This window comes from Lygodium microphyllum, chromosome 4 (genome assembly GCF_053477565.2).
Source record: "Lygodium microphyllum isolate KBCC chromosome 4, Lygodium_microphyllum_v1.1.10, whole genome shotgun sequence".
Lineage (NCBI taxonomy): Eukaryota > Viridiplantae > Streptophyta > Polypodiopsida > Schizaeales > Lygodiaceae > Lygodium > Lygodium microphyllum.
The window spans coordinates 174,443,914-174,455,875 of NC_141138.1; the positions used below are offsets into that span (position 1 = coordinate 174,443,914).

Below are 11,962 nucleotides of genomic sequence, written 5' to 3' on the forward strand. Positions count from 1 at the left end.
AAACCCCTTATGTAAATATAATCCTTTGAATTTTACTAAATATAATAAATACCCTTTCTTTTGAACTCACATTGTATCTTACATGTTCTGTAAGGTGGATTCCCGAGAGTTTTGGAGCACTATTAATGCAGTTTTAGAGCTTAGTTCATGTATTTCTGAGCTTACATGGCAATTTTGGAGTGTTGTTATCCTATAGTGCACATTATCCAATCTACCCAGTTTCCTTCTAGACTTCATGTTTACGCAGTTCTAGAGTTCAGGCAATTCAGTTTTGGAGTTCATGTTCATGCATTTCTATTGTTCATGCTATTCTAGATTTCATGCAATTCATGTTCACGCAAATCACGTTCATGTAGATCATGCAGTTCATGGAAATCATGAATTTTGGAGTCGAAGCATATCAGAGTTCTTGGAGTCCACGTAGAGCATGCAGATCATGTCGTTCTAGAGTTCTAGATTGTTGTCCTATGCAACACCTTATATGGGCATGTGCTTGTAGTTGACATAGTTCTCAAGTGTTGTCTTGTAGTACTGTATATGGGCTTGTGCTTAATATCATGTAGTTGTTCATGGAGCTATTCACACTTAATCGTATATAGTTGTTCACGCAAATATTCATGCTTATAGTACTAAATTCTTGTACCTAAGAAGGGTAGGCAATTGTTCCTACAGCAGTAGATAAGTCTCACAAACTGCAATACCAAAATATTTTCTACTTGGCCTTTTTTACATCAGGCTCAAAATTTTGCAGGCTATCCTAGTTACAGAGGCCACATTTCTTTGTTGGATATAGATCATCACTGAAGCATAAAATTCTTGCCTAAAGATGCAGGTGGAGTCCTTACTTTGCAATATTTTCCCTACTGAGGATAAGGAGACGCAGCTAGTGCCCTTAAGATTTGCGAATAGTGAGGTACATAAAATATCAGCTTGCAACCATATATGCCTAGACTTGTTAGCTGCAAGAAGGCTAATACTATTAAGCCCTTAATAGTATGCAAAGCAGCCTCCTGTCATAGGTTTGCAATGAGGGGATTACAATTTGGAGTCCTTTCGTTCAATTAGCAATATCAATTGCTTGATTCTATCAAGTGTGAGAGATAGTGCTGACGGGGGTGGGGGGGGCGCTTGGTTGTGGTGATGGGACTGGGAGCGTTAGATTAGTGCAATGAATGCGTGCTTTCCCTCCCGTAGGGACGGCAGTGGTCGTCAGCCAGCTAGAGAGCAAGAAGGTTAGAGGTGGGAGGAGGAAGGAGGGTAGGGTATAAAAGGAAGCAGGGGAGGATCCAGCAACTCATACCTTTCTCGGCCTTTTGGCTAAGATCAAGTGTAGTATCTGTTCTTATCAGTTTAATATCTGATACGTGACCCATCGGGTCACTGCGATATTAATCTAATTTTTCTCACGGGGGCAGCCCCACCCGGCAGCTTGCTGCCCGGGGCTGCGCGCGTCGCCTCCGTATTGCACTACCTCGGAGCGTTGGGTGCGCCCTCCCACCCCTCGCAAATCTAGCAAAGGATTGCTCTAATGCCGTGGGCGCGGTAGTAGCAAATATTTTTAAAAAACTTTTAAAAATATTCGAGTACATTTTATTAAAAGAAAGCATGATCTAAAAACAAATGTAAAAGATTTTTGCTCGAAAGATAGAAGCAACCAAGGGAAAAATAAGTTTAACATAAGAAAACGATTGAGAGTCAAAAGAATCAAGACAACAAAACTGCAAATAATGCATAGTGGCTTCAAAATCATCATAGCCCATAAAAAATCAATTGCTCTTATGAATATGCAAAATCAATGGGCGAATTCCGTGTGTTGTGTATAAACGGCGATGCGTTTTTTCAGCCCATATGTCCATACTCTCAATGAACTCCATATCAGTGAACTTAGAACGCCCTTCAATAAAGATTTTCATTAATGCATCTAAACTCTTAATCTCCAAACGATTACGAAGCTTACTCTTTGTCACAGTTCCAGCACTAAAACCTCTCTCACAAATAGCAATGCTCGAACATTGGACAAGAGCTACTTGACAAAGAGTAAGAATATTCGGATAAGCATCCCTCCACATACTATCGCAAGCAAGTGTTGAAGTTATTTCTAGCCAAGTGAATCGTATCCAATCTCTAGAAGCTTGATGCTTAACATTTCTAAATTCTTTCTTAAACTCATCAACTTCTATCATTGCAGGGAATTCTTCTATATTTATCTTTTTAAGGAAGCCATAATATGAAGTTAACCGATCGATCTCTTGGGTTCCATAGTTCTTTAAGGCCTTCTCATGTATTGGATGTTGTGCAGGCACAAGTATTTTTAAACAGTTAAGTATAGAATTATCTTGAAATCGAGAATTTCAGTTACTTATCACCACTGAATCGACAAAAGCAACTTGAAATTCTAAGGCCCTCTCAAAGTCTTCTCCATTAATTTTACGTTTTAAATCATGCTCATAAAATTTCTTTCCATGCAAAGCACCTCTTAATATATATAAATATCCTTTTTCAGGCCCATAGTCTGCAAGGATATCATATCCATGTACTCCAATGGTTAATGCATTAACATCAAGAGGAGGACAATCAATGTAGTATTGTGTTATGGATACAATTTCATTCTTCACAAGACTATCTATAGTTGTGACATCTACAAAGTCTTTTTGAAACATTTGGCTTACTATTGTTAAACCTCTCAAAATGTCAGCTAAGAAATGGAAGCAATAAACACGCTCGAACTCAGCCAATTCTTCATAAATATGCAATGCCTCTCTTTTTGTGATATCAAGTATTGCTTCTAAAGACTTACACACTCTATATACTTAACCATCTCACATCAAAAGTATGCTCAAGTCGAAGAATGGGACATGCCAAATCTTGTTGCATAGCTTGCAACCCTTCTAATCTCTTCGTGCTAACATTAAAATGCGAAGCTACAGCATTAATAAGTTTTTCTACAATAAGACGTCTCTTTTGCTACACTAGATATTGCAAGGGCACTACGATGGGCAACACGATGAATTGATGTTAAAAATGGATTAATGTGTTTTTTCAATAAGGCCTCGACACCATTCTCCTTTCCTACCATTGTAGAACATTCATCACTAGACCCAAATGCAATGAATCTAGATAAATCTAGCTTACATTTCTTTAGCTCACTAATAATAGCCTCAAACAAAGATCTTGCAGTGCCATCATGCACACGTATGATACCATAAAAGCTCGTTTTAGGAACACAATCAGCCTCAAGATATGATCAATAAATAGCCATATGTCCATGTGAGGAGATATCATTTGACTCATCGATTAAAACACCAAACCATGGACTAGTTGAAACCTTTTCTATTGTACTTCTCATAAGAGACGATGCCATGCAAAAAATCATTTCAGCACATGCATTATCATCATTATAAAGACTAGTAGTGTATGGTACATGGCAATCTTGGAATAAGCTTATCATTTTAGGAAACACAAAAAATGGTAAATTTTGCTTTACAATCAAATATGCCGTTCTAAATAATGAAAGTAATGCCTCATCCTTTACTTCTCTTATTCTTTTAACACTCTTTTCACTGAAGTCTTTTCCTTCGAGCAAAATAGTTTGCATAGCAAACTTATGACATGATGTGAGAACATGGGATTTTAAGTTGCTAATTTAAAATTTTATAGATCCCCCTTTCGAATATGCACTATGTAGATGAGGATATTTCAAACAAAATTTACAAAATATTTTTACTTCATCTCTATCATAAACAAGCCATTTAAATTGGTCTAGCCAATCCTCTTGAAAAAGTAAGCATCCTTCTTTTTTCCTTTCAAATTCAGTCCTTTCTTCAAGTGACATGTTATCGAATGATTCATTTGAAGATAAGTTGAGCCCCCAATATTATCCATATTATCTTTACCTTTTTAGAAGGATGCTTGGCTATGTTTTCAATCCCAACCCATGGAACAAGGTTTCCTTGTCTCTTATCTTTCAATTTAGGTGCCATTTCTCAAAGTTAAAAAGAGTGGTTGCAATCTTACCGTGTTTTTTATCATTATTGAGACTTTCTACCTTTTGTTATGCATTCGTTCCCTTTGAAAATCCAAGCTCCTCCAATGGCTAGCCTTTATCTTCAAACTACAATGTCTCACAAACCTTTAACCTATTAACAACCACATAGCAAAAAAAAAAGGGTACTAATGTTTTGCCTTTATGCTTTCACTAACACACACACACACACACACTCTCTCTCTCTCTCTCTCTCTCTCTCTATAAATGTTTGTGCCTATGGTTGACAAAGCAAAAAAAAAAAGTATTAATATTTTTCCTTTAAGCTTTCATTCACACACACACACACACACATAGTGCACACACATGTCACACACACACACACATACTCTCTCTCTCTCTCTCTCTCTCTCTCTCTCTCTCTCTCTCTCTCTCTCTCTGTTTGTGACTATGGCCCGGGGGGTCCGCTAGAGTTTACCGTATGGTACCACGTGAGTGTAAGGGAGGGGGGTTATTTAAGGAAAGGAAGGAACATGTTATAAGGTAAGGTCCCATAAATAAGGGGTAGATAAGGGGTATTTTCATATATTTCTTGCACGCAGGTGACGTCTCCTTATTACTACTAGTGAATCCCTCATGGCAGCCTATGGTTGACAAAGCAAGTGCTTCTACGAGCTTTGTTGATCATACATTCTTTCCATCAAGCTTCAGGGTATTATCAATGATCATGTAAAGTTAGAACTACCACCTCTCACCTTTCTTTGCTATTTCGAATCACTCATGACTTGTTAGATACGATTTCCACCATGGTTAACGTTTCGAAGCTTGTAAACTAAATGTGTTGTGTAAGTTAATAAAATGACTTTATGAATAGAGAGGAAAGGATTTTATTGTTTGTATAGGTTGTACATGGGTCTTTAATGTTACCAACATGCAAACAACTCTTTTGGTCAAAATATCAAATCACATATTTCACTTAAAGAGAGACAATCCTCTCTATGTGTGTGTGTGACATATTATACTAGTAACTATTATCTCCATTCTAACATGAAATGAACTTGTTAAAACTTTAAAGTTTACACACAATATTCAGTATTGAAATGAACTTGTTAAAACAAACTCGAGAGTCGACGGTTTGGCTGCTAGCATTCGCCCCCGTGCTACCACGTGGACTCAACCTTGAAGTTGGCCCTTTAGCCTTTAGGAGGCAATGCTGCCATTGGTTACTAGTGGCCCACGAGACTGGTCATTGGCGTCACTAGTCACTCAAGCCTGGGCCCTGAAGGGATTGCACGACGCGAATAGGATTCACGCCCCCAGTCGCCATTTACCAAAGAAGGCGCGTGCAACGCAAGCCTCTAGGCTCGCCACTCCAAGCCTTGTTGGCCACTAGGGATATGACTCGGCGCTTGCGGGTCCAATGGCCAACCTCCAAATAGGCTATAGCTACCAGCGGCTGCTGGCCAACCTCCAGGAGATTCTGCTCGGGACGCCCACCACAACTGATGAAACTGCAACCGTCCAGCCTCAACGGCACTTGATATCAAGTGGCGTATTACGTAATATTGCAAGTGACGTTGGACAGATGTTCAATGGAGTGACGAGTCTAGCATAGCAGTTGGCCTGTAGGATGCAAGGCCAAGCCTCAAGGAATGGGTAATGGGAAGGCGTAGCCGTAAGATGCAAAAAGACTAAAGTCAAACTCAAGACTTACATCATTATCATGATTATGAGAGTTTTAACTTTTAGGCTTTTAGCCATTTGCCATTTGAATTTTGGAAATTGGCACTCTTTCTATCTCTCTCTCTCAAGTCTCTCTCCAATTTGCTGACAGCAGTCACATCTCCTGAGTCAGCTTAAATTTTAATTAAGTCTAAAACGTTTAAACTTTAAAGTTTAAACTTGACAATTGAAAAGGTTAATGATAATTAATTCAAAATTAGAATTTAAATATTAATATGTACATTCTATTATTGAAAACCCTTTTTCATTTATATTTAGAAAGATCTTGTCCTTCTACTTTAATCACGAGAAGGAGATTCTCCTTCTATGAGAAAGGTGAGCCTGCCTAAATCCTTTTCAGTTGCATTTTTCATGAGTAGACAATTCCTCCTCACATTGAATTCAACGAGTTTTCTTCTAAAATGAGCCGGCTATAGGATGAAGCGAACCCGCCTTTTCCCTAACACTGTTCTCAATTACATAGGTCAATTGAGCCATTGCCTTGCGCACCCTGCTCTCCATAATAGGGGGAGAAAATCCAACTCTTCAAATAAGTAGCTACCCAGATTTTCTCGATACTAGAAGATTCATAAACATATCCCATACTAGAAGAGGGAGAGGGATCAAATGATAGCCTTTTCTAAAATGTAGCTAATGGAGAATCTAAAGGTAGAGAGAGAGAGAGAGAGAGAGAGAGAGAGAGAGAGAGAGAGAGAGAGAGAGAGAGAGAGAGAGAGAGAGAGAGACAGACAGAGATGATCATGTCCTAAATGGATCAAACAAATAAGAGATACACTCCATTGGCACCATGGAACAATTTGTAGCCAAGGAAGACCGATAGGGGAAACCAAAGATACCAAATACCAATGCCTTGGAAGATGCTACATGGTTTCACCACAAGAATGGTGAATGGCACATGCTAATCACCAAACGGATCACAAAAATGGATGATAGCACATGGTATTCAGAAAGCACAGTCATGCTTGATTCCTCTTTTAGCCATGTGTGCTCTTTAAAGATACATGGACAAAATGAATAATTCAATAGGCATTGTCAAGACATTCTCACAAGATTCAAGTACACAATAGAAATAGTACACACAATTGCATGATATACCTATTCAAGTAGCTACCAATATTACTGAAAATGCCACAATATTTAGAGGGTATAACTCCCTAGTACCCATAACTTTAGCGGTGATAAACTATCGATAAATTTCCATAATAGAAACACTACTTGAAAAACAAATCAACTACAATGAAACATTTCCTTTTAGAAAATTTCTTCCATCATGTAACTTATTACATAAAAAACCTCTTCTATTTAGTAGGCTGTAACAATTATTGAGTAACTAGAGACCCCTTATTATAGAGAGCATAAGATAACTAGAATCCATCTTAGTAGTTAGTAAACAATAGGTTATATAGCAGCAAAAAAGATATGTCTTAACAATTAATGTTGGATTTTGTATGAGTAGAACTTGCTAGTGCTTCTTTGAATAACATGTCAAAGAGTAGTGCTCCATGGATATTTTAAGACTCAATGTGATTTTTATTAGTATTAATTTCTTTGTATCCCATGGGTAAAACCCAATATCTCATAGTAACTAGTTTGCGTATAGCAAGATATATTGAAAGGACCATTAGGTTTCATGGCCATAGACTATTCTTCTTAAAAGTTAGTTAAACTATACACTATCTCATAGTAACTAGTTTCAAGGGGGGGTAAAACACACTATTCAATCTTCAATTTTTTTCTCAATAAAGGATAACCCTTTTCTATTCAATGTCTAAGTAACCCTTTTATATGGGGTCCTTCTATGTGTAAAAAAAGTGTTAAAATTTTATTTTTAAAATCCCTTACATTGAACTCATGTGATATATACATATATTTATGACTCATCTTCCCAAGAGAATGCCTTACACATATGACTAAGAAATATGTGCAAATAAAGGCGATGTACCAGATGATGCTTATGTAGCATCTATATGAGAAAGCAGAGACCTGCCTATATCATTTCAATGTTATCTTGTGTTGAATAGCCAATATACTAATCGTAGTAATGTGAACCATGTGTTTTGACAACCAACTAGTGGAGAATGCCTTACATCGTACTAAGGCATGGGTAAGACATGCGAGGTGTCCTATATATAGAGTGTGCACCTCATTACCATTGGCTGCATAGACATATTTTTAACAAAGGTCTATTGCATGTATCACAATATAGACGTGAGGATAGCGTTTATAGAATTTGATGTTGTGGGAGGGGGGAGGTGTCTCTCACACCATCTCATATGAGGCAATACCTCATTATGTTAAATAGTAAAATGTGGACGTGTGTGTGTGACATTGTCTTGTTATGCATAGCTGTAGCATGCACTTTTTTCTTGATGTAAGGAGTGCAACAACTTCTCTACTATGTAAAGCATTGGTGTGCATCCATGTGTGTATGTACCACTTATGGAGCACGAGCTTAATGTAATTGTAGTTATAGGTGGAGAGAGTCAAGTAGATTTTCAAATCTATGTACAATTTTTGTGTGTGCATGAATTGCATTACAAGAGAGGCTAAAGGGACTCTATACTATTATGTGCAGAGAGGAAAGGTTTGAGAGTGTTCATAACCCATCATAGATTAAGCAAGTTTGTGTGTGTGTGTGTGTTATCACAAAAAGCTCATTACCAAATATATTTAACTAGATTGTTGCTTTTCATATTTGAAAACAAGTATAAACAATGTGGACTGCACTATATTTATTGCAAATTATTCAAGGAATCACATTTTGATGATAGCATAAAGAATAGCATTTTGATGATGGTATAAAGGATAAAGATTGATATGAAATACATATAAGTAGCAATGAACCAACATCCACAATAGGAGGATACAATGGAATTATGTGCCAAGATAGAGACAATTGTGAATTGATAGTGAGATAAGTTTACGATTTTCAAAACATAGTACAAATCACATGGGGAGGAAGTGATCATGATACCTGCAAGCCAATAGAAAACTCTCGTTAGTAAGGACCAAGGAGTATTGATGTGTTGCAGGTGTCAGTGGACCACCTCAATTGTCATCGCCTTTACACCACGTCAAATGTACCTGATAAGAAGATTGTAAAGACATCGAAATTGCCAAAAAATAGTAGTTTCCTTTTGTCTCTAAGTGTAAAGCATGGTCTAATCACAAACAATGTTGTATAAATATGAGACTGAAATTACCATTTTATAAGGAGATTACCAAATAATGTATTTGATAGGATAGAATTACATGTGCATGATTCAAATCCTTAGTTTCCTTAAGATTTAGTATAGTGTGTGTATATAGTATATTAGTAACTTAAATCCATAGCAACCTTAAGGGATAGATGAGGATAAATGGAATTACCTCGGTCGATGTATGCACTTTGGGGTTAACATCATTTGATAGAAGTTGTGAGAGGGATTTTCTGAGTGGGGGATGGAATGCCATAGGATAGGATGGGTGAATCGATAGGAAGAGAAGGGTATTTCAAGGTATAGGAAGGAGAATGAGGGATGCACTCAGTATGCGGTTTATATAGGCAATAGAAACATGGTTCATCAAAATCAATTTTTTTCTCAAAATCAATTATATGCTCAAAATCTATTTCATGTGAGAGGAGTGGTGGATAATGCATCCTGAGTTCGCTCATCAGTGGACGGAAATGCGAGCAACTAGTGGTCACGGATGTGCCATCACTATGTGTGGAGGGGCTATGGGCGGGAGAGAAACTAATGGCATGTGGGCGTCATCTCCTTATCCAAAAGATGCCACGTAATTGCTCATGCCAATGTATGGATGGTGTGATTTAAGCCTAGATGTGAATGCAGATGTGGGGAATTAAGTGTGTAAATGTGGGGAATGCAGATGTGGGGAATTAAGTGCACATAAAGGCGCTAATGTGGTGGTGTGTGAATGAATGGAGATTCTCGCATGTACACTAGCTTTAGGTGCATAAATGTGCAAATGAAAATGGGCTAGTGTGTGTCGTGTATGCTAGCGATCGTGCATGTGGAGAATGGTGCGGTGGGTGAAGTGATAAGTGTATTAAGGTTAGTGCATATACATGAGACCTACCTATTGTGTGGATAAGATGCTTTTGTGTGTAATCTAATGTGAACTATCATGCATACCTTATAGCAAATTCATGAATCAAGGTAGTTGCTTTAGATTTCCATTAATATCTATAACATTTGTTGTATACCATTGGTCTTCTTGTTGACATTTCTCCTAAACGTTTGTGAACCCTTATACTCAAGGAAGCATACTTTGGCTTTGTATTTTTGAAAGATATCTAAGGATCCATACTCTAGCACACGATATAGATATATATAGTGCAACAAAAACATAACTATAGGTACGGTTTATTTCAAGTAGCACCATTGTTAGTATGCTTTAAATTTTCAATGTTTTTTAATATATATTCTCACTATCTTATTTATGATGTGTGTGTGTGGCATATGCATGTATATAGGTATGTATGTATGTATTTGCATATATGTGTGCATATCTACGCATGCATGTATATATATGTGTTTGTATGTTTAAAACATGTATTTTCATTCATGTGGTCTCATAACTATGTGTCTTCTCTCTCTCCCTCTCATCTTTTTTCACCTTATATAGGTGCATGCTATGTACACATGTATGTGTATATGTACATGTGTATATGCATGTGTCTATGTATGTAGGTATGTGTTATACATGGATGTATGTATTTTCATGTGTGTGTATATGCATTCTTTGTAAGTTTATATCTATTCTCTCTCATCTCCTTTATTTCCCCTCTTCTCTCGTTCATGGTTCTCTCTCTCTCTCTCTCTCTCTCTCAACAAATTTTCACATCTCCCTCCTCTCCTCTCTCTCTCTCTCTATAGTGTTTTCTCACTCTCATATATTTATGTTTGTATAGATATGTGTATGTATGTGAATACATGAGTGTATGTATTTGCACATGTACATATGCACATATGTTTTGAACATGTTCGTGTAAAGAAGTAGGTATAAAGCAAATTTATATGTCATATGATGTTTCACCTAAAAGTCATGTGTGGGACCTAAATGTCAGGCACTTGTATCTGATTAGAAGTTATGTGATCATGGATGATAGATGATTTAGGATAGCACCCTAATATGGTTATTGATGTTTGATCCTATTAGTCTATGTTTGTTTCATGAGTAATAAAGATGTTTTTTTTCAAGTTATTCAATCAGGTATGGTTATGATGATAATAAAGTGTGCAATATTTCTATGGATAATAGTTCTGTGCTGTTGAATATGATATGTGTTTTATATATGAGTACCGTTCTTGAATATTATGTGCTTATAATGGCTCTAAACCTGTTCAAGAAGTTTCTTGCAGCATTCGGGCCAATTCAAGCTTTTATTGCTTCAAGCATTTAAAGCAAGCACAAATGGCTATCTCTCACCTAGGCGATACACCTTTGATCCAACCGAGGTGTAGTGAGCTTACCTTAATGCCCAAATGAGTAGCCTTCTCCTTCAAGCAAGGCAGTAGCTCCAGGAATCCCGATGCAAGCTCAATCATCATCAAGCCTCCACCCTCCAATCTTCATCCTCCATAGCCACACACGAGACATGAGAAGAGAAGAAGAACAAAGGAAATGATCGAGAGCTTCTTCTCCAAGATCCCTCACCCTCACACATTCACTCCCTCACACCCTTACACTCCCTCTCTCAAGCACACACAAGCAAGCAAGAAGGAGAGAAGAAAAGAAGAAGAGTCCACTCTTCTTCTCCAAGATCCTTCACCCTCACACATTCACTCCCTCACACTCTTACACTCCCTCTCTCAAGCACACACAAGCAAGCAAGAAGGAGAGAAGAAAAGAAGAAGAGTCCACTTTAGCCACATACCAAGAATGAGCTTCTCATTCACTTTTGAGCTTATATACAAAACCCTTATCCCTTTGAGCACCCATCCCTTTTGCATGGCCAGCCATTGTGGTAAGGTCCCCTTTGTAAAAGTTACATGGCACAGTGAACAGAATCTGAGAAAGAGATAGAGGTAGAGAGTACACAACAGATAAGAGGAGTTGCCTTTGACTTAGCTTTTGAGGCCACCCTTGCACTTTTGGCCGTTTCCATTCCTGCTTCTTCCTTTGTGTTCACATTTGGAGTTTTTTTGGACTTCTTTTTCTCCATCTCGAATTGGGGTTAACATTACCCTCCCCCCTAGATGAGTGCTAGTCCCATGGCACTTGCGTGTCTGT

At 37.7% G+C, this 11,962-nt stretch overlaps 1 non-coding gene across 1 annotated transcript; it reads left to right on the forward strand.

Annotated features, from left to right (window-relative positions):
- Nucleotides 1–1,296: 1,296 nt before the first annotated feature.
- Nucleotides 1,297–1,495, forward strand: LOC148037924 (U2 spliceosomal RNA). The gene has a single exon (XR_015690824.1). It is a non-coding gene; the product is annotated as a U2 spliceosomal RNA (small nuclear RNA).
- Nucleotides 1,496–11,962: the final 10,467 nt, after the last annotated feature.